This window comes from Macaca nemestrina, chromosome 12 (assembly GCF_043159975.1).
Source record: "Macaca nemestrina isolate mMacNem1 chromosome 12, mMacNem.hap1, whole genome shotgun sequence".
Lineage (NCBI taxonomy): Eukaryota > Metazoa > Chordata > Mammalia > Primates > Cercopithecidae > Macaca > Macaca nemestrina.
In genome coordinates this window covers 7,246,272-7,269,940 of record NC_092136.1, presented here as the reverse complement: position 1 = coordinate 7,269,940, position 23,669 = coordinate 7,246,272, and the positions used below count along the sequence as shown (strand labels likewise).

General features: G+C 44.4%; 1 protein-coding gene across 3 annotated transcripts in view; it reads left to right on the top strand.

Annotated features, from left to right (window-relative positions):
• The window catches only part of LOC105469666 (lysine demethylase 2A), a 154,138-nt gene that overhangs the window by 9,999 nt on the left and 120,470 nt on the right, over positions 1 to 23,669 (top strand). The window contains exon 2 of one of the 3 annotated variants that reach the window (XM_011721004.3): positions 2,854 to 2,975. The exons of the other annotated variants lie outside the window; for them this stretch is intronic. The gene's annotated coding sequence lies outside the window, so the exon portion shown is untranslated. The remainder of the gene's footprint in view (positions 1 to 2,853; positions 2,976 to 23,669) is intronic. 3 annotated transcript variants of the gene reach the window in all.

The window sequence follows — 23,669 nt, the reverse complement described above, 5'->3', positions numbered from 1 at the left end:
ATGCAGATAATGATGGAGCTAATTTTTTATTCTTACATGTCAGTCTTCCACAGTAAGCTATATTTTGGGCCCGTAGAATGAGGGTTATATTTAAGCCCTATCATTTTCTGTTTTATTTTGCTGAGCACTAATCACTACTGTACTTTGTGTATAGCTTCCCACTAGAGTATAAGCTCCTTGAAAGTTGGGACGTCGTTTTTGTTGATGCTATGTGCTAGATGCTTCAAATAGGGCCTAACACATAGCAAGTGCTGAATAAGTATTTGTCGATATTGTTGAAAGCCCTAATATATGCTCTTTTTTGCTACCAATTTTCTTGAATGCCAGTAGTAAGCCACTAGAGTGGAGGAGGGTCTGGATGCAGTGGCTCACACCTGTGGTCCCAGCTACTCAGGAGGTTGAGGCAGAAGTATCACTTGAGCCCAGGGGCTTAAGGCTGTGGTGAGCTATGACTGTGCCAGTGCACTCCAGCTTGGGCTACAGAGCAAGACCCTGTCTCTAAAAAAATTAATAAATTAGAATAGAGGACACTTTGGCAGGTAGGGATGAGGAGGATATCTGGATATTGGGTCTTGCAGCGTAGATAAGAACCAGAGACCTAAACTGTAACAAATAAAAACGTATGCGTAGCACACATCTCAGAATACCACATTGATGGTATTTGGTATTCGGACTGTTAGAACAAATAATAAAGTGTCTAGTTGACTTTAAAAGTTTAGTGTGGCCAGATGTGGCTTACACCTGTAATCCCAGCACTTTGTGAGGCCAAGGGGAGTAGATTGCTTGACATCAGGACTTCAAGACCAGCCTGACCAACATGGTGAAACCCTGTCTCTACTAAAAATACAAAAATTAGCCGGGCATAGTGGCACCACATGCCTGTAATCCCAGCTACCCAGGAGGCTGAGACAGGAGAATCGCTTGAACTTGTGAGGCAGAGGTTGCCGTCAGCTGAGATCATGCCACTGCACTCCAGCCTGGGTGACAGAGAGACACTCCGTCTCAAAAAATTAAAAAAAAAAAAAAAAAGTAAAGTTTAGTCTGAGTTTTAAGCTCTCCTATTCTTTGTGAGACAGTTTCACTATGGTCACTCAGGCTGGAGTGCAATGGCGTGATCTCGGCTCACTGCAACCTCCGCCTCCTGGGTTCAACCGATTCTTCCGCCTCAGTCTCCCTGGTAGCTGGGATTACAGGTGCCCGCCACCCCCGCCTGGCTGATTTTTGTATTGTTTTAGTAGAGACAGGGTTTCACCATGTTGGTCAGGCTGGTCTCAAACTCCTGACCTGCAGTGATCCGCCCACCTCGGCCTCCCAAAGTGTTGGGATTACAGGCATGAGCCACCGTGCCTGTAGTTCCCTTGTTCTAACCCTGTCCTAAACTGTGCCTAGGTTTTACTGACCTTTAGACAGCCTTAAAGCTGTGAAGTTGCAAGTGATGATGTTTGTGTTATTCTCAGATCTTGGTTTTGGTTATTAAGTCAAGGAATTGATACATTACGTATATCATGTAGATAGACATACATTCTTTGTATCTTTCTATTTTGGGGGGGTAATGGACACTCTTAATTAGGTTTCATTAATTTTCTCTGTTTATCTCACTTTGGGAATAGTACTTTATTTTTGCATTGCACTTTCACATCAAAAAGAGTTAAAATTCAGTAAAAATTTATTATATGTCAGATAGTAGGCTAGGTTCTTTCATATATATTACCTTATTTAATTCTCAAAAGAACTTTGTAAGGTAGATGGTATAGTTTTAAATCTTGATTTTTTTTTTTTTTTTTAAATTATGGAGAGAGAGGCCCAGAGAGGGGCCATGACTTGCCCAAGATCACAGAGTTGGTAAGAGGTGAAACCAGACCTTGAACTCAGGTACCCTGACTCCAAACTCCAAGTTTCTTCTGTCATATCATCCAGTGTCTCTTATGTACTTTATACAGAAAACAGGCTGGGTGCAGTGGTTCACGCCTGTAATCCCAGCACTTTGTGAGGCCGAGGCGGGCAGATCACCTGTGGTCAGGAGTTCGAGACCAGCCTGGTCAACATGACGAAACCCCATCTCTACTAAAAATACAAAATTAGCTGGACATGGTGGTGCACACCTGTAGTCTGAGCTACTCGGGATGCTGAGGTAGGAGAATTGCCTGAACCCGGAAGGTGGAAGTTGCAGTGAGCTGAGATCACGCCATCGCATTCCAGCCTGGGTGACAATAGTGAAACTCCATCTCAAATAATATTAATAATAATAATAACTACTCTTACTGCACTGTGTGTAGGCTGAGTACTTTCTCTTTTTTTGAGGCTACTTTAATATTTTCTTTTTTTTTTTTTTGAGATGGAGTTTCGCTCGTCGCCCAGGTTGGAGTGTAGTGGTGCGATCTTAGCTCACTGCAACCTCTGCCTCCCAGGTTAAGGCGATTCTCCTGTCTCAGCCTCCCTAGTAGCTGGGATTACAGGTGTGTGCCACCATGCCTGGCCAATTTTTGTATTTTTAGTAGAGATGGGGTTTTACCATATTGGCCAGGCTGGTCTGGAACTCCTGACCTCAGGTGATCCACCTGCCTTGGTCTCCCAGAATACTGAGATTGCAGGCATGAACCACCACTCCCCGCCTACTTTAACATTTTCTTCCTGACGTCTGTCTGCTTAACATCCTGAATGAGATAGCTATAAATATTTGATAGCCAGTGTTTGATCATGTTTCAAAAAAAGATGGTACATTCTTTCTTTTCATGAACTTTGAACTTATTGCACTTGATCTGTTAAAATAGCAGTATTGTGCAGTTTGTGTGTATGTCAAGGCTTTTATTTATGTATGTCACTCATATCCTTGTTTTCTGTTTTAAATTTTAGGTTCTTGGGGTTTTTCTCTGTCTGTGAGTACTTGGTAAAAAGTTAAACCCTAAAGATAAAAGGCAGCAAATAGTGACCAAACGAATGTTTTTGGCAAATACATTGGTGAAGGCCTCCTTCAGGTAGGTAGAGAGGAGGAGGGAAGAGGGTGGCCTTTCAGGTGGTAAAGACAGCATAAGCTTTATACTACTACTATAAGGCCTATTCTGTGGATCTCTGATGGATGAGCAGTACTAAAGTAGGTGGTGTCTTTTGAGGGGCACTGCTGATAATGTTGGGTAGAAATTTTAAACAACTTTGAAAGCCAAGTATGGACATAGCCATTAGTTTTTTTTTTTTTTTTTTTTTTTTTTTTTTGTGGATATGGAGTCTCACTGTGACGTCCAGGCTAGAGTGCAATGGCATGATCTCGGCTCACTGTAACCTACACTTCTTGGGTTCAAGCGATTCTCCTGCCTCAGCCTCCTGAGTAGCTGGGATTACAGGCACACACCACCATGCCCAGCTAATTTTTTGTATTTTCAGTAGAGACGGGGGTCTCACTATTATTGGCCAGGCTGGTCTGGAACTTCTGACCTCAAATGATCCGCCCGCCTCGGCCTCCCAAAGCGCTGAGATTACAGGCATGAGCCACTGCACCCAGCCGGTTTTTTTTTTGTTTTTTTTTTTTTTTTGAGACGGAGTCTCGCTCTGTCACCCAGGCTGGAGTGCAGTGGCCGGATCTCAGCTCACTGCAAGCTCCGCCTCCCGGGTTTACGCCATTCTCCGGCCTCAGCCTCCCGAGTAGCTGGGACTACAGGCGCCCGCCACCTCGCCTGGCTAGTTTTTTGTATTTCTTAATAGAGACGGGGTTTCACCGTGTTAGCCAGGATGGTCTCGATCTTCTGACCTCGTGATCCGCCCGTCTCGGCCTCCCAAAGTGCTGGGATTACAGGCTTGAGCCACCGCGCCCGGCCCCGGTTTGTTTTTAATAGTGATTTGGCCAAAGTGACGTTTTGGGAGTAATACCTACAGTTTCGGGTCAGGGGTGGTCTAGAAGGATGTTCAAATAGCTTACCTTTTGAGGTGACAGGAACCCTGAACTCTTAAGGCAGTGGTTTTCAAAGTGTAGGTCTCTCATTAGCAGCATGAGCATTACCTGGGTGTCTGGGAACATGTTAGAATGCGAATTCTTGGACCCCACCCCAAACTTACTGAACTAGAAACTCTGGAGCTGGGACCCAGCATTCTGTGTTTTAACAAGGCAGGTGATTTTGATACGTGCAAAAGTTTGAGAAACATTGCTGTAGGTTATAGGTAGAAATGGAAAGGAAGAGATAGAAGCAAGACACATTGGCAGTGAAGGACTGACTAAACTTTGTAACCGATGGATAGCAGCATGTTATAATAGAGAAGAGTACTTAATTGGGGATGTTGAGCCTTGAGTTTTAGTATCAAGTCTCTTACCCACTGTGCTTTTATTTTTATTTATTTATTTATTTTTTGAGACGGAGTTTTGCTCTTGTTGCCCAGGCTAGAGTGTAGTGGTGCGATCTCAGCTCACTGCAATGTCTGCCTCCCCGGTTCAAGCCATTCTCCTGCCTCAGCATCCCAAGTAGCTGGGGTTACAGGCATGCACCACCATGCCGGGCTAATTTTGTGTTTTTTTAGTAGAGACGGTGTTTCACCATGTTGGTCAGGCTGATCTCAAACTCCTGACCTCAAGTGATCTACCTGCCTTGGCTTCCCAAAGGGCTGGGATTACAGATGTGAGCCACTGTGCCTAGCCTATTTTTAGTTTTTGTTTTGAGACAGAGTCTCACTCTGTTGCCCAGGCTAGAGTGCAGTGGCCTGATCTCTGCTCACTGTAACCTCCACCTCCTGAGTTCAAATGATTCTCCTGTCTCAGCCTCTCGAGTAGCTTGGATTACAGGCTCCCGCCACCACGCCCGGCTAATTTTTGTATTTTTAGTAGAGACGGGGTTTTGCCATGTTGATCAGTCTGGTCTTGAACTCCTGACCTCAGGTGATCTGCCCTCCTCGGCCTACCAAAGTGCTGGGATTACAGGCATGAGCCACCGCACCTGGCCTCCAACTGTGGGTTTTTTTGTTTTTTTTGTTTTTTTTTTTGAGAGGGAGTCACGCTCTCTCCCAGGCTGACGTGCAGTGGCGCCATCTCGGGTCACTCTAACCTCTGCCTCCCAGGTTCAGGCGATTGTCCTGCATCTGCCAGCTGGGTTTAAAGCCGTGTACCACCATGCCCAGGTAATTTTTGTATTTTTAGTAGAGACGGGGTTTCACCATGTTGGTCAGGCTGGTCTCGAACTCCTGACCTCGTGATCCTCCTGCCTCGGCCTTCCAAAGTGCTGGGATTACAGGCGTGTGCCACCATGCCCAGCACCAGCTGTGGTTTTAAACAAGAAAACTGACCTGTCCTTGTCAAAGTTGTACAGCATGCTTTCTGAGGATTTTGGAGGCAAAGACAAATGAAATGTTAAGGTAGGCTTTGGGATTTAGCTTGGATTACCAGGAAGACCGGGGGAAAGATTTTTTGCAACTGTGAGGAGAGAATATGAGTGGATGAGGCTTTAGACACTTGGAGATACTAGAAGATTTATTTAAAGCAGATTCTTAACTGGGGATGATTTTGCCCCCAAGGAAACATTTAGCAGTGGACATTTCTGATGGTCAGACTGGGGTAGTGCTACTGGTATTTAATGAGTAGAGGCTAGGAATGCTGCTGAAGCATCTGCAGTGCACAGGACAGCCCTAACTACAATGAATTAACAGATCCAGAATGTCAATAGTACAAGGTTGACAAACCCTGATATAAAGGGGAACACCCAGGTTGTGTGTTTCCATCCTAATTATCTAGTGCTCATTTTATAATTTTATTTTTTTAATTTTTATTTATTTACTTATTTTTGAGACAGAGTCAATCTATTGCCGAGGCTGGAGTGTAGTGGTGCGATCTCGGCTCACTTCAACCTCTGCCTCTTGGGTTCAAGCGATTCTCCTGCCTCAGCCTCCTGAGTAGCTGGGATTACAGGTATGCGTCGCCATACCCAGCTAATGTTTATATTTTTAGTAGAGACAAGGTTTCGCCGTGTTGACTAGGCTGGTCTTAAACTTCTGACCTCAGGTGATCCACCCGCCACAGCCTCCCAAAGTGCTGGGACTGCAAACGTGAGCCACCTTGCCCAGCCTTAAATTTTAGATAAATCTAACAGAACATCTCAAAAGCAGCCTCACATTGTGTTTCCCACATCATGCTTGGCAAAAGTAAGCATGAAGCCCTTTTTTTGTTGTTGAATTTTCACAAAACTAACTTCATGGTCATGACAATTCTCAACCCAGTTGCATATTTTCTTTACTCTTTTTAACATACTCAAAGATCAACTTATTTTGGTAACGTAAGCATTCACTGTCTAGGCATCAATCATTAAGCTACAGCAGATCAGATTTTTGTGTGTGTGTGTTTTCCCTGAGACGGAGTTTCACTCTTGTTGCCCAGGCTAGAGTGCAATGGCGCGATCTCGGCTCACCACAACCTCCGCCTTCTGGGTTCAAGCGGTTCTCCTGCCTCAGCCTCCCGAGTAGCTGGGATTACAGGTATGCACCACCATGCCCAGCTAATTTTGTATTTTTAGTAGAGACGGGGTTTCACCATGTTGGTCAGGATGGTTTCGATCTCTTGACCTTGTGATCCACCTGCCTCATGATCCACCTGCCTCGGCCTCCAAAAGTGTTGGGATTACAAGTGTGAGCCACCACGCCCGGTGCAGAGTTCCTTTTGATACTCTCTTTGAAGGATAGGGAAATGAGATAAAAGTTGTGGTGCTGTTGTGAGCAAATGTTAAAATATTTTTAATTGCCCTGTGGCTGAAGGCTGCACGATCACTCTGAAAAACTGCCTCATGAGCTGGTTGTAGTCCTCAGCCTTAATTCATCTCTTTAGATCCTGGATCACAGACGTTAGGAACTTTTTTGTGTGTCAAGGCAGTAATCTGGCCAACTTGTTTCTGAAAGTGACCTCAAGATAATATATATTCATAAATGGTAGTGATCATTTTATAGTAGTTTTATAGTTTCCACAGTACTTCTTTGTCTCTTGTGTCTTTTTGTCGTTTTAGTCTTTTGGTCATCACCATCTTAGTCTTCTGAATATCACCATTCTTAGGGTTGCCAGAACTTGTGGACAGTGCTACATGTTGGATAATCCCAAAAGTTGCCATTCACGTATCTTAATCTATGTGAATAAAGACGCCCTTGGAGTTCAACGGTGCACACCCTGTAGAACTATGCATTGATGTTTCTACCCATGACTGAAGGGTAGATTCTAGATAGTTCACCCTGTCATATACTTCCATTACATTCTGTGTTTACCTTTGTAGCCTTTGTGTAACTATAGTTAACATTACTAGTGTAAGTATTTTTGTTTAATATCTGACTTTTTCACCAGGCCAGAAACCTTTTTTGGGGGATAAGGTAAAGGAAAAGTCAACTGCAGATTTGAAACTAGGAGATAAAAGCCCAATCTCACGGATAATAGCACACATCAATCAAATGTATACTGTGTGCTTGGTACTGGCATTTTCCATATACCCACTAGTTTAATTCTCAAGAACCCTTTGAAATGGATTCTTTGATTCCCATTTTACAGTTTTGGAAACAGATCCAAAGTGCAGTTAAGTGTCTCAGGTTATCCAGGTAAAGGACAGAGCCAGGATTCAAAGTAAACAGTCTGGTGATTCCAGAGTATACTAAGCTATACTGCCTCTTCATCAACTTTGCTGGGACATAGTTTATAAATGTTTTGCTGATGAATTCAGGGTGTTTCCCAAGTCATCTGTTCTCATTCAGGAGATTCATTCACTTAAACAAATGTTTGTTGAGTGCTTATGTTGTGCTAAGCATTTTATTTGGGTCTTCCAAATGCTGTGGTTTCAGATAATGCTGAGTGCTTTGAAGAAATTACAAGAATGATGAGATACTTGTAGGATGGAGAATTCCTTGAGATTGAGTGATCAATGAAAGGCTTCTTGAGAAGGTGGCGTTTTGTACTGAGACCTGAGTGATGAACAGCCAATCTTGTGACGTTCAAGGGCTCCAGGGACCAGATCTGGGGCCCTAGGTATAGGGAACAGGCAATGCAAAGCCCAAAGGTAGGAATGAAAAAATAATACTGAGCATTTAACCATGTCCACATACCATGTAGAGCTCTGGCTTACAGTAATGGATGAGACAGATATGGTCCCTCTGTCATGGAGCTTCTGGTCTGGTGGAAAAGTCAGACATTAAACAAATGCTAGTAATGTTAATTATAGTTACACAAAGGGCTACGAAGGTAAACATAGGCTTCAATGAGAGTATATGATAGAGTGAGCTAATCTAGCCTTCAGTAGTGGGTAGAAACATCAGAGAATCCTGAGAAAGCCTTTGAAGTTGAGACCTGAAAGGTGACTAGGAGGTAACCAGGCAAAGATGCAGAGTGATTAGCACATGCAGAAACTCTTAAGGTTGGAAAGAATTAGACATGTTTGAGAAACCTGCCAACCAACTAAACAAAACACCAAAAAGCCATTGTAACTGAAGAGACCTAAGTAGAGGAGAGAGTTAAAATCTTGACAGGGTAGACAGGTCAGATCAAATAGGGCATTATCCTGAAGCCATTGGGAAGGCAGAAGTTCAGCAGAGTAGAAATGCGTTTGGACCAGCGTCAGGTAGAGGGCAAGAATAGATTTGGGGAGATGTTAGGAGGCTACTGTATTGGTTCAGGTAAGATAGTGATGTGGTATGGTTGAGTGCTGGCAGAATTAGAGAGGAGATTGATTCTGTGATGGAGAGTCTATGATTGATTCTATGATTGAGAAATATATATGAAATAGAATCATAAGACTTTTCATTGAATGTTTTGAGGGTCAGTGTAAAGGAGGTAAATATAAGTATGACTCCCAGGCTTTCCTAGTGCATGGCTTATAATACAGTTCTTTTATTGAAATAGGGTACACTGAAAGAAGAGCAGGTTTGGGGACTGAGCAAAGGAGCATAAGTTCAGTTTTGAGAAAGTTTGAAAAGGTTGAATGTGAATGCTTGTGAAATGTCACAGTAGAACTGTTGAGTAGTTAATTGGGTATGATTCTGGGCCTAAGGAAGGGCTTACTGGCATATGATTGGGTCTTTTTTTTTTTTGAGAAGGGGTCTTGCTCTGTTGCCCAGGCTGGAGTGTAGTGGTGAGATCTCAGCTCACTGCAACCACTGACTTCCAGGTTCAAGTGATTCCCCTGCCATAGCATCCTGAGTAGCTTGGCCTACAGGTGCATGCCACCATGCCTGGCTAATTTTTGTATTTTTAATAGATACTGGGTTTCACCATGTTGGCCAGGCTGGTGTCGAACTCCTCATCTCAAGTGATCTGCCTGCCTTGGCCTCCCAAAGTACTGGGATTACAGGTGTGAGCCACTGCCCCTGGCCTCAGGTATCTTTTCTGTTATCTATTTATTTTTTCTTAAGACAGAGTCTAGCTCTCCCCCAGGCCGGAGTGCAGTGATGCGATTCAGCTCACTGCAACCTCCGCCCCCCAGGTTCAAGCAAATCTCTTGCCTCAGCCTTCTGAGTAGCTGGGACTACAGGTGCACGCCACCACGCCCGGCTAATTTTTTTGTATTTTTAGTAGAGATGGGGTTTTACCATGTTGCCCAGGCTGCTCTCAAACTCCTGAGCTCAGGCAGTCTGCCTGCCTTGGCCTCCCAGAGTCTAGGATTACAGGCGTGAGCCACTGTGCCTGGACTTTTCTTTTTTTTTTTTTTTTTTTTTTTTTTTTTTTTTTTTTTTTTGAGACGGAGTCTCGCTCTGTCGCCCAGGCTGAAGTGCAGTGGCCGGATCTCAGCTCACTGCAAGCTCCGCCTCCTGGGTTTACGCCATTCTCCTGCCTCAGCCTCCCGAGTAGCTGGGACTACAGGTGCCCATGTGCCTGGACTTTTCTATTATTTCTTAATTTGTTTTTGTTTGTCTTTTTTTAAGACAGAGTTTTGTGCAGTGGTGCGATCTTGACTCACTGCAACCTCTGCCTCCCAGGTTCAAGCGATTCTCCTGCCTCAGCCTCCTGGGTAGCTGGGACTATGGGCACGCACCACCATGCCTGCTAATTTTTGTAGGGTTTCATCATCTTGGCTAGGCTGGTCTTGAACTCCTGACCTCATGATCCACCCGCCTCGACCTCCCAAAGTGCTGGGATTACAGGCGTGAACCACCGCGCTTGGCCTTCTATTATTTCTTATGTTGTGCTTTCAAGGTTCTGATTATGGTCTTTCCATCTTCTGTGACTTTCCCACTCTTTAAAGTCACTAGTGGTGTGGGATGGACACTGGACTTCGGTTCATGAAATCTGCTTTTGAATTTCAGCCTATAAACTCTATAGTATTACTTAACCTTGATGAACTTCTTCATTTGTGGAATAGTGAAAAGAAAACTCACTGTTTGGGGCCGGGTGTGGTGGCTCATGCCTGTAATCCCAGCACTTTGGGAGGCCAAAGTGGGCGGATCATGAGGTAAGGAGATCGAGACCATCCTGGCTAACACGGTGAAAGCCCGTCTGTACTAAAAAAATGCAAAAAAATTAGCTAGGCGTCGTGGCGGGTGCCTGTAGCCCCAGCTACTCGGGAGGCTAGGCAGGAGAATGGCGTGAACCTGGGAGGCGGAGCTTGAAGTGAGCCAAGGTGGAGGTTGCAGTGACCAGAGATCATGCCAGCGCAATCCAGCCTGAGCGACAGAGCAGGACTCTCTGTTAAAAAACAACAACAAAAAAAAACACAACTCACTATTTGGAAATAGTTTCTAAGTGCTTGGTTAACTTTAAAGGGTTTGCCATTGTAGACCCCAACTCCTTAGCCTGATACTCAGGCCCCAGTTGACTGTCACATGTTCTAGTCAAACCAAGCTGCCCACTTGTTTTTTTTCCACATACATGTGATATCCTGTCTCTCAGTCCCTACCCTACTTTTCATCCTCTAAAGTCCATTTGAAATACTATGTTTTGAAGGAAACCTGTTTTTCTGAGTCCTCATAATTTTTTCTCTCTTTCTCTCATGATATCTAACTGGATATAAAATAGGAAGTTTATGGCCAGGTGGCATGGTGGCTCACGCCTGTAATCCCAGCACTTTGAGGGGGCCGAGGCAGGTGGAAGTGCCTCAGCCCAGGTTCAAGTGCCTCAGCCTCCCAAATAGCTGGGACTGCAGGCATGCGCCACCATGCCCAGCTAAATTTTCGTATTTTAGTAGAGATGGGATTTCACCATGTTGGCCAGGATGATCTCTGTCTCCTGACTTTGTGATTCGCCTGCCTCGGCTTCCCAAAGTGCTGGGATTACAGGCGTGAACCACCACACCCGGCCAAACTATAGTATTATAATATTACAGGACCACCGTCACATATACAGTTGTTGACTGAAATGCTGTTAAGTGGCACAAGTCTGTATTTGACCGTGAGTCTCTTTTTACCTAGTAAGAGTAGATTTCTTTTTTTTTTTTTTTTTGAGACGGAGTCTCGCTCTGTCACCCAGGTTGGAGTGCGGTGGCCGGATCTCAGCTCACTGCAAGCTCCGCCTCCCGGGTTTACGCCATTCTCCTGCCTCAGCCTCCCGAGTAGCTGGGACTACAGGCACCCACCATCTCCCCGACTAGTTTTTTGTATTTTTTTAGTAGAGATGAGGTTTCACCAGGTTAGCTAGGATGGTCTCGATCTCCTGACCTCGTGATCCGCCCGTCTCGGCCTCCCAAAGTGCTGGGATTACAGGCTTGAGCCACTGCGCCCGGCCAAGAGTAGATTTCTTTAAGACAAGGAGTATGTTTTATTCAAGTGCTCAAAAATTGTCTATTGAATTGAATGAAAATGTGTTATGTAGTCCTAAAAATACATAAAATATAGAGAACATAATAAGTGAATTTCAACAATGATAAGAACCTTTGATTGCTAATCAGGAAGCATAGGTTAGTTATCTAGCTGTATTTTATTGACCTACAAGGTTCTTAGTTCTAATAATTTAAACCAGTTGTTTTCAAAGTGTGCTTCCCAGACCACATTACCTGGGAATTAGTTAGAAAGGGAATTCTTGGCTGGGTGCGGTGGCTCACACCTGTAATCCCAGCACTTTGGGAGGCCAAGGTGGGCAGATCACCTGAGGTCAGGAGTTCGACACCAGCCTGACCAATATGGCAAAACCCCACGTCTACCAAAAACACAAAAATTAACTAGGCGTGGTGGTGTGCACCTGTAATCCCACCTACTAGGGAGGCTGAGGCAGAAGAATTGCTTGAATCCGGGAGGTGGAGGTTACAGTGAGCCAAGATTGCGCCGCTGCACTCCAGCCTGGGTGACAGAGCAAGACTTCCATCTCAAAAAACAGCAACAACAGGCCGGGCGCGGTGGCTCAAGCCTGTAATCCCAGCACTTTGGGAGGCCGAGGTGGGCGGATCACAAGGTCAGGAGATCGAGACCACAGTGAAACCCCGTCTCTACTAAAAATACAAAAAATTAGCCGGGCGCGGTGGCGGGCGCCTGTAGTCCCAGCTACTCAGGAGGCTGAGGCAGGAGAATGGCGTGAACCCAGGAGGCGGAGCTTGCAGTGAGCCGAGATCGCGCCACTGCACTCCAGCCTGGGCAACAGCGTGAGACTCCATCTCAGAAAAAAAAAAAAAAAAAAAAAAAAAAACAGCAACAACAACAACAAATGGAATTCTTGGATCCTACCCCAAACGTACTGAATCAGAAACTCTGGCAGTGGGGACTCAACAGCCTGTGTTTCAACTAGTTCTCCAGGTGATTCTGATAGATGGTAAAGTTTGAGAACCATTGGAATTGTAGCAGTTTTTCTGTTTGTTGGAAACAAAAAATTAACTAGAGGTAGCTACTTTAATTTCACACTTCCCAACTTAAAGTTATTTTAAAATTGTTTCTTTTTTTTTTTTTTTTTTTTTTTTTTTGAGACGGAGTCCTGCTCTGTAGCCCGGGCTGGAGTGCAGTGGCCGGATCTCAGCTCACTGCAAGCTCCGCCTCCCGGGTTTAGGCCATTCTCCTGCCTCAGCCTCCGGAGTAGCTGGGACTACAGGCGCCCGCCACCTCGCCCGGCTAGTTTTTTGTATTTTTAGTAGAGACGGGGTTTCACGGTGTTAGCCAGGATGGTCTCGATCTCCTGACCTTGTGATCCGCCCGTCTCGGCCTCCCAAAGTGCTGGGATTACAGGCTTGAGCCACCGCGCCCGGCCTTAAAATTGTTTCTTCATATTTCCTGCCAGTTGAATTTGCTGACATTTTTCTAAACCACTCATGGTATATTAGGTGCAGTATCTTTGAATCACAGGCAGTCATACTAAGTTTTTGAAGACTGTTGCTTTCCCTGTGCTCCTTAAGTCTTATTTAAATAACCTACCCAGTGAGTACAGAATGGGCCCATTACTACATCCTTCCTGGTGACACCAGTTAACCAAGCCAGGGCAAGTAAGTATACCCTGGACCCCTGCCAACCAAAGATTACTTCTTTTGTTTTTTGTTTTTTTTTCCCTTTTTTCTTTTTTTCTTTTGAGACGGAGTCTTGCTTTGTCTTCTAGGCTGGAGCGCAGTGGCGTGATCTCAGCTCACTGCAATCTCAACCTCCCAGGTTCAAACGATTCTCCTGTCTGAGCCTTCCAAGTAGCTGGGATTACAGGCACCCATCACCATGCCCAGCACATTTTTGTATTTTTAGTAGAGATGGGTTTTCTCCATGTTGGCCAGGCTGGTCTTGAACTCCTGACCTCGGGTGATCCGCCCACCTTGGCCTCCCAAAATGCTAGGATTACAGGTGTGAGCCACTGTGCCCAGCCTCTTTGTTTTTTAAAGATGGATCTGTCTACATTGGTTGCCCAGGCTGGTCTTGAACTCCTAGGCTCAAGTGATCCTTCTGCCTCAGCCTCCCAGAGTACTAGGATTACAGGCATGAGCTATCATGACTAGCCCAAAGGTTGCAAGGTTGCTGCCTTTTTTTTTTTTTTTTTTTTTTTTTTTTTGGAGACAGAGTTTCAGTCTGTCACCCAGTCTGGAGTGAGCTGGCCCGATTTTGGCTCACTGCAACCTGTGCCTCCCAGGTTCAAGTGATTCTTCTGCCTCGGGTCCTCAGTAGCTGGGATTATAGGCAAGCGCCACCACACCTGGCTATTTTTATATTTTTTTTTAGTAGAGTCCAGGTTTCACCGTGTTGCCCTGGCTGGTCTCCTGACCTCAAGTAATTTGTGCACTTTGGCCTCCCACAGTATTGGGACTAACGGCGTGAGCCACCACACCTGGCCTACTCCTGTGTTCTTAGCTTGAGTTCCTGGTTGATGAGTGGTGCCACCAATTGAGAGAGAATATCACGGTTTGTGGGTTGGGTGTGGTGGCTCACACCTATAATCCCAACACTTTGGGAGACCGAGGCAGGAAGAGTTTGAGGCTTGAGCCCAAGAGTTGGAGACTAACCTGGGCAACATGGCGAAATCCTGTCTTTCTAGAAAATACAAAAATTAGCTGGCTGTCATGGCGTGTACCTCTAGTCCCAGGTACTTGGGAGGCTGAGGTGGGAGGATCACTTGAGCTTGGAAGGTCAAGGCAGCAGTGAGCCATGATTACGCCACTGCACTTCAGCCTGGGCGACAGAGTGAGACCTTGTCTCAAAAAAAAAAAAAAAAAAAAAATCATGGTTTTATACAAATTTAAGAATATAGGCAGGAAGACCACCCTGAGCAACATAGCAAGATGATGTCTCAAGAAAACCTTAAAAGAAGTTACAAGTAGGCCGGGCGCAATGGTTCCCACCTGTAATCCCAGCACTTTGGGAGGCCAAGGTAGGTGGATCACCTGAGGTCAGGAGTTTGAGATCAGCCTTGGCAACATGGTGAAACCCCGCCTCTACTAAAAATACAAAACGTTAGCTGGGTGTAGTGGTGGGCGCCTGTAATCCCAGCTACTTGGGAGGCTGAAGCAGGAGAATTGCTTGAACCCAGGAGACGGAGATTGCGGTGAGCCAAGACTGTGCCACTGCACTCCAGCCTGGGCAAAAAGAGCAAAACTTTGTCTCAGAAAAAAAAAAAAAAAGTTACAAGTATACTTTTGATTTATTTATATTAACCTTTCTGTCTGTAGTAGCATATTGAATTCACCAATTATTTATTGAGTCTACTTTATGAAGAACCTTACCAGAGATTCTGGGTTAACGTCATGAGGTATCACCATAGATTTGGATCACTTTTTATTAGGTAGAACTAGTGAAAAAACACTATATTTTAATTACTACATGGATTACTTAATTTTTCTCCAGGCCTCTTACCTCATGCTTGCCCAAGTCAAAGGTTGATAAATACTACTCATTTAGCTTCATGGGCACTTTCTCAGTTTATCCCCCTCTCTTTGGAATGTCACGCCACATTGTCTCATTGATGAAAATATTAGGAACTCTCCTAAACTTCGTATTTTGGGGAACACAAACATCTGAAGATACCCATCCATTTACTTCCGTCTCTTTTTTTTTAACCATTTCTTCATGTGTGAAACAATTTTTCCCTATTGTTTTGGGGGTACATGTGATGCTTTATTAGATGAATAGATTGTAATGACCAAGTCAGAGTATTTGGGGCATCTTATCACCTTGAATATTTAATAGGAACATTTCAAGTCCTCCCCTCAAACTATTTTGAAATATACAATTCATTGTTATTGGCCTGGCGCGGTGGCTGACGCATGTAATCCCAGCACTTTGGGAGGCTGAGGCGGGCGGATTACGAGGTCAGGAGATCGAGACCATCCTGGCTGACAAGGTGAAACCCCGTCTCTACTAAAAAATACAAAAAATTAGCCAGGTGTGGTGGTGGGCGCCTGTAGTCCCAGCTAATCAGGAGGCTGAGGCAGGAGAATGGTGTGAACCCGGGAGGCAGAGCTTGCAGTGAGCTGAGATCGTGCCACTGTACTCCAGCCTGGGCGACAGAATGAGACTTGTCTCAAAAAAAAAAAAAATTACAATTCATTGTTATTAATTATAGTCACTCTACTAACTACTGAGCATCAGAATGTATTCCTCCTAACTGTATGTTCATGCCCATTAACCAGCCTCTTTATGCACCCCCTTGCCCTTCGTACACACCCTTCCCAGCCTCTGGTGTCCATCACTCTGTTCTCTCTTTGTGAGATCAACTTTTTAGCTCTTTAATAGTTGAGTGAGAACACGTGATACTTCTCTTTCTGTGCCTGGCTTTTTTCATGTTACTTAATATTCTCCAATTCCATCCATGTTGCCGAAAATGACAGAATTTCAGTCTTTTTTAATGGCTGAATGGTATTTCATTCATTCATTCATTCATTCATTTATTTTTGAGACGGAGTCTCGCTATGTCATCCAGGCTGGAGTGCAGTGGCTCGATCTCCGCTCACTGTAACCTCCACCTCCCAGGTTCAAACGATTCTCCTGCCTCAGCCTCCTGAGTAACAGGTGTGCACCACCACGCCCGGCTAATTTCTGCATTTTTAGTAGAGACAGGGTTTCACCATGTTGGTCAGGCTGGTCTCAAACTCTTGACCTTAAGTGATCTACCCACCTTGGCCTCCCAAAGTGCTGGGATTACAGGCGTGAGCTGTCGCGCCCACCCTATATCTACTTTCTTAGGGCATTAAAAATAAGGCTGGGTGTGGTGGCTCATGCCTGTAATACCAGCACTTTGAGAAGCCAAGGTGAGTGGATCACCTGAGGTCAGGAGTTCTAGACCAGCCTGGCCAACATGGTGAAACTCCGCCTCTACTAAAAATACAGAAATTAGCCAGGTGTGGTGGCGGGTGCCTGTAAACCCATCTACTGGCGGCGGGGGGGTGGTGGGCAGGTGTCAAGGCAGGAGAATCGCTTGAACCTGGGAAGCGGAGGTTGCAGTAAGCCGAGATCACGCCATCGCACTCCAGACTGGGGGACAAGAGTGAGATTCCGTCTCAAAAAAAAAAAAAAAAGTTTAGAAATAAAAGTACAAAGAGCTCAATTATGTATTTGTTTTTCTGTGTTTCCTATTAAATCCTTATTCCTAGAAGTACAGTAATTAAAATTAGAAACTTTTAAAAAACTTACTGTAGAAAAATTAAACATATGAAGTAAACAGTGGTGTGATTAACACTCATATACCCATTGCCAAGCTTCAACAGTTATCAAAATGTGGAAATCTTCTTTTATCTCTATCTTCTACTCCCTCTTAGTTGTCTTGAATGAAATCCCAGATAGTATTATTTCATCTGTAAATACTTCAGTTATATATATTTATTCTTTTTTTTGTTTTGTTTTTGAGATGGAAACTTGTTATTGTTGCACAGGCTGGAGTGCAGTGACATGATCCCAGTTCACTGCAACCTCTGCCTCCCAGGTTCAAGTGATTCTCCCGCCTCAGCATCCCGAGTTGCTGGGATGACAGGCATGCACTACTACACCCGGCTAATTTTTGTATTTTTAGTAGAGACGGGGTTGGCTGGTCTCGAATTTGTGACCTCAGGCGATCCACCCGCCTCCACCTCCCAAGGTGTTGGGATTACAGGCATGAGCCACTGCATCGGTCTGTCTGTTCATTTCTTTTTTTTTTTTTTTTTTTTTTTTGAGATGGAGTCTGGCTCTGTCGCCCAGGCTGGAGTGCAGTGGCCAGATCTCAGCTCACTGCAAGCTCCGCCTCCCGGGTTTACGCCATTCTCCTGCCTCAGCCTCCCGAGTAGCTGGGACTACAGGCGCCCGCCACCTCGCCCGGCTAGTTTTTTGTATTTTTTAGTAGAGACGGGGTTTCACCGTGTTCGCCAGGATGGTCTCCATCTCCCGACCTCGTGATCCGCCCATCTCGGCCTCCCAAAGTGCTGGGATTACAGGCTTGAGCCACCGCGCCCGGCGTGTCTGTTCATTTCATAAACATCTGAGAGGGTCTTTGCTATGGGACTTTAGGAGCACTAGCATCGGTATGAAATAGTGTCTGTTCAGTTTCTGAAAACTTCTTGTGAAGAAGCACATGCAGAAAAGACCGTAAAACATAAATGTATATGGTGTAGTGAATAAGCATGAAGCAAATACCTGTGTAACTGCTACTCAGTCAAGATTTGAAATTGCCACCACTTCAAAAGCTTCTTTACAATCTTCCTAAACACTAATTACTTCTTCTTACTCAGTGGAATTATATTTTAGTTTCGCTTTTGTCTTTCTTTCTCTTTTTTTTTTTCTTTCTTTCTTTCTTTTTTTTTTTTGGAGACGGTCTCACTCTCCCAGGCTGGAGTGCAATGACGCGATCCCGATCTCAGCTCACTGCAACCTTTGCCTCCCGAGTTCTAGAGATTCTCCTGCCTCAGCCTCCTGAGTAGCTGGGATTACAGGCGTGTGCCACCATGCCTGGCTGATTTTTGTATTTTTAGTACGTATGAGGTTTTACCATGTTGTCCAAGCTGGCTTGAACTCTTTACCTCAAGTGATCCACCTGCCTCGGCCTCCCAAAGTGCTGGGTTTACAGGCATGAGCCACTGTGCCTGGCCTTAAAAAAAAATATTCTTTGTGTGTGAGATGGGGTCTCGCTCTGTCGCCCAGATTGACGTACAGTGGTGCAATCTTGGCTCACTGCAACCTATGCCTCCCGGGTTCAAGTGATTTTCCTGCCTCAGCCTCCTGAGTAGCTGGGACTACAGGCACACGCCACCACACCCAGCTAATTTTTTTTGTATTTTTAGTAGAGACAGGGTTTCACCATGTTGGCCAGGATGGTCTCTATCTCCTCCTGATCTGCCTGACTCAGCCTCCCAAAGTGCTGGAATTACAGGAATGAGCCACCGCACCTGGCCCCCATTTCTTTAACATTTGAATTTTCTGCTCTCATAGGAAATAATACATCGATTGCCTTTTTACTTACTTTTTATAGATCCTGAGGGCAAGAATCATGGCAGTCTTATTTATTAGAGCATTGACAGTGTTTGGCACATGGTAGGAGTTAAAACATTTAATGAATTCAGTTTAATATAACTTTCTATCTACTGTGACAGATTTTCTCTCTGTCTGTCTTCCTTTTTATTGTTTGAGATAGGGTCTCACTTTGTTATCCACGCTGGAGTGCAGTGACATAATCTAGGCTCACTGCAACCTCCACCTCCCAGGCTTAAGCGATCTTCCTCCCTCAGCCCCACAAGTACCAGGGACTACAGGTGCGTGCCACTACACCTGGCTAATTTTTTGTAATTTTTGTTGAGACAGGATTTTGACATGTTGTCCAGATTGGTCTTGAACTCCTGACCTCAGGCTATCTACCTGCCTCAGCCTCCCAAAGTGCTGGTGCATGAGCCACCGTGCCTGGAACATTCTTTAATATTGGTTAGAAACTCTAATGCCATGCTTTTCTCCCTCACTTTAGTGTCTGTTTATTATTCCTTAACTGGAATATAAATATGTTTCATAAAAGTTTATCAAAGGCATATGGTTTACTGATCTCATTTGAGATCATGTTAATGTTTGAAACTCCTTTGAACCTCACTGAAGAGTAAAGTTAATTTGTAGCAATAACAGTTAAAATTTGCTTAGTCAGATATAAATAGCCAGAAAACCTAACAGGATGAAAGTTGAAACAGCTAAGATTTATAAAAGTGTCTGCCATGTTAGTCCAATGTATGTCATCAACTTAAAAACAAACACTGTTGTTGACAGTTTGGTGTAAGAGAATAGAAATACACCTGTTTGTATTTCATCCAGGCTTGGCCAGATCTTTTGTGCTACTCTGGGAATGATCAGGTTAAAAGATATAACTGGCCGGGCGCGGTGGCTCACGCCTGTAATCCCAGCACTTTGGGAGGCCGAGGCGGGCGGATCACAACGTCAGGAGATCGAGACCACGGTGAAACCCCGTCTCTACTAAAAATACAAAAAATTAGCCGGGCGCGGTTGTGGGCACCTGTAGTCCCAGCTACTCGGGAGGCTGAGGCAGGAGAATGGCGTGAACCCGGGAGGCGGAGCTTGCAGTGAGCCGAGATCGCGCCACTGCACTCCAGCCTGGGCGACAGAGCGAGACTCTGTCTCAAAAAAAAAAAAAAAAGAGAACTTTCACTGTGCTGGGCGCGGTGGCCCAAGCCTGTAATCCCAGCACTTTGGGAGGCTGAGGTGGGCAGATCATGAGGTCAGGAGATCGAGACCATCCTAGCTAACATAGTGAAACCACGTCTCTACTAAAAAACACAAAAAATTGGCCGGGCATGGTGACAGGCACCTGTAGTCCCAGCTACTCAGGAGGCTGAGGCAGGAGAATGGCGTGAACCCAGGAGGTGGAGCTTGCAGTGAGCCAAGATCGTGCCACTGCACTCCAGCCTGGGTGACAGAGCAAGACTCCATCTCAAAAAAAAAAAAAAAGATATGACTTTCACTGGATTTCAAGAGTCAGTGAACCCAGCTAAACCTTATTAAAGCAGGAAGAAGTGAGAATTTCAAGGATCAAGGGCTTTCTCTGGAAACTGAGTGGTTCCCTTTCATTAGAGATTCTTTTTTTTTTTTTTTTTTTTTGAGATGGAGTCTTGCAGTGTCGCCTGAGCTGGACTGCAGTAGCGCAATCTCACCTCACTGCAACTGCCGCCTCCCAGGTTCAAGCGGTTCTCCACTCCAGCCTCAGTCTACCGAGTAGCTGGGATTATAGGTGCCTGCCACCACGCCCACCTAATTTTTTGTATTTTTAGTAGAGATGAGGTTTCACCATGTTGGCCAGGCTGTTCTTGAACTCCTGACCTCGTGATTCCCCTGCCTTGACCTCCCAAAGTGCTGGGATTACAGGTGTGAGCCGCTGTGCCCAGCCCTCATTGGAGATTCTTTTTTTTTTTTTTTTTTTTTTTTTTTGAGACAGAGTCTCGTTCTGTCGCCCAGGCTGGAGTGCAGTGGCCGGATCTCAGCTCACTGCAAGCTCCGCCTCCCAGGTTTACGCCATTCTCCTGCCTCAGCCTCTCGAGTAGCTGGGACTACAGGCGCCCACCACCTCGCCCGGCTAGTTTTTTGTATTTTTTAGTAGAGACGGAGTTTCACCGGGTTAGCCAGGATGGTCTCGATCTCCTGACCTCGTGATCCGTCCGTCTCGGCCTCCCAAAGTGCTGGGATTACAGGCTTGAGCCACCGCGCCCGGCCTCATTGGAGATTCTTACAGCAAATGCCTCTAGCTAGTGGTAATGTAAATCAACTCAGTACATACATATTGATTGATTTACTTAAAGTCTTTACTGGATCACTGATTCTTGTTAGAAGCATTTGTTACTTTTTCATTCCTTTAAGAAAATTTTGGGGCTGGGTGCAGTGACTCATATATGTGATCAAACTTTGGTAGACCAAGTTGGGAGGATCGTTTTTGAACTCTGGAGTTTGAGACCAGCCTGGACAACATAGCAAGACCTCATCTGTATTTAAAAAAAAAAAAAAATTAGCTGGGCGTGGTGGTGCACACCTGTAGTCTCAGCTGGTTGGGAGGTTGAGGCCGAAGGGTCGCTTGATCCTTGGAGGTTGAGGCTGCGGTGAGCTGTGATTGCACCACTGCATTCCAGCCTGGACAACAGAGTGAGACCTAATTCAAAAAAGAAAGAAAAGAAAATTATGGTTTTTTCATGGGATAAAACTCAAATAATAGGTAACAATCATATCTTTTCTTCCCCCATCAGAAACAAATAATCCGGCCGGATGTGGTGGCTCATGCCTCTAATCCCAGCACTTTGGGAGGCCAACCGGGTGGATCACCTGACATCAGGAGTTTGAGACCAGACTGGTGAAACCCGGTCTCTACTAAAAATACAAAAATGAGATGGGCATGGTGATGGGTGCCTGTAATCCCAGTTAATTGGGAGGCTGAGGCAGGGGAATCACTTGAACGCGGAAGGTGGAGGTTGCAGTGGGCTGAGATCACTCCTGTCTGGGCTACAAGAGCAAAATTCCATCTCAAAAACAAAACAAAACATACAAGAAAGAAATAATCCACACCCCAAAGTGCAATTCAGCTGAAATTGTCTATGGTACTTTGCCTAGAATTAACCAAAAGAGCTGGGGTAGGGGCTGGTGGCGCATAACTCAGCATTATAGATCTACTTAAATCTTGTAAACTATTTATAGGTTTGGGTGGTTATAACATGTTTAGCATGTTTAATAAGCCAATCAAGAAATATCCCAAAACGTTCATTTTTGCTTCCTTTACAGATGGTGGCAGATGAAAAAGCAGATTTTTTTCCCCCTGAAGCTCTTTAATAATGGCAAAAGTTAAAAAGTATTTTCTCTGTACTCCTAAATTTACTGAATGAATATATTCCCTTCCTGAATAAATTGACTGTTCCCTTAGTGTAGGGCTATAACTTGGTTTTGGTGGAGTCCCTTCCAGGTTCTAACATTTGTGTGACCTTGAACAGGGTACTTCTTAACCTCTCTCAGTCTCAGGTTTATTCATTTCTAAAGTGCGGGTGGTACTGATACCTTTTAGGGTTGGTTGAGGATTTAATGGCATAATGAATGCAGACTGCTTTGCCAACAATGAGCTTTCAATAAAAGGTATCTGTTATAATTCTCAAAGCTTAATACATTATTATATATAACAAGCCACTTTTATGCCTTTTAAATCTGATTTTTTAGTTACACAGATAACATAACTGTATTATTGTAGAAATTAAAATTTTACAGATAAGGCCTAAAGAGCCCCTTAGCCCCCTCAGTCCTAACCCCTTCACCAGAGGTAACCATTTTATTAGTTAGTATATCCTTCCATGTCTTTTTCTTTGCTTTTATGCATACATGCACATGTATTATTAATTTTATAGATGAAGAATAGAAAAGATAGTAATCTAATTTTAAAATACTAAACTACTAGATATTAGACTCTTTTTTTTTTTTTTTTTTTTTAACGGTGTTTTGCTCTTTTTTGCCTAGGCTGTAGTGCGATGGTGCAATCTCGGCTCACTGCAACCTCCACCTCCCAGGTTCAAGTGATTCTCCTGCCTCAGCCACCCAAGTAGCTTTACACCCAAGTAGGATTATAGGCATGCACCACCATGCCCGGCTAATTTTGTATTTTTAGTAGAAGGATGGAGTTTCACCATGTTGGCCAGGCAGGTCTTGAACTCCTGACCTCAGGTGACCTGCCCTCCTCAGCCTCCCAAAGTGCTGGGATTACAGACATGAGCTACTGTGCCTGGCCTAGAATCTGTATTTTAGATACTCAGTAACCAAAAGATAGCAAAATTCAACAATTTGTTGTGTAATGGCAGATCTTACACGAAATTACAGAATTCTTTACAACCTTAGACAAGTTTAATTAAACGGAAGAAACTAAAAGAAGAAAGAAACAGCTACAGCTGTTTAGCCCAGAAATACGCATTTGCTTTTCTAGCCAGTAAAGAGATCAGAACTTAAGAAATTCACTGCCTTTCAGTGTACTTCAAATTTTACAGCTAAGGGCCAGAGGTATCATTTGTTAGTCTGACAAGTAAAAAATGATGTTTTCTTTTCTCAAAAATGTGAAAACTTTACCACCACCTTGTTGGGCCAAGGGAGAGGTTGGGGGAAGTTATCAGAGAAGAGTAATTGAAACTGCTTTCTGCATATTGTTGATTTTCAAGTGTATTTAAATTATTTTTGTAGTAATCTATAGTATTTTTGGTTTTCATTTGTTTACTATTTGTACACATTGGAAAGTGGATTCCAGGCCACTTAGGGAAGGAAATTGATTTTGAAATGATTTTAGTCCTCTGGAAACCACGTGTTTAAATAAGGGAATGTCAAGAGGAAAGGGCTGGCCATAGTTATTAATACTTCTAGAGGAGGGATCTAAGAGTTGGAGG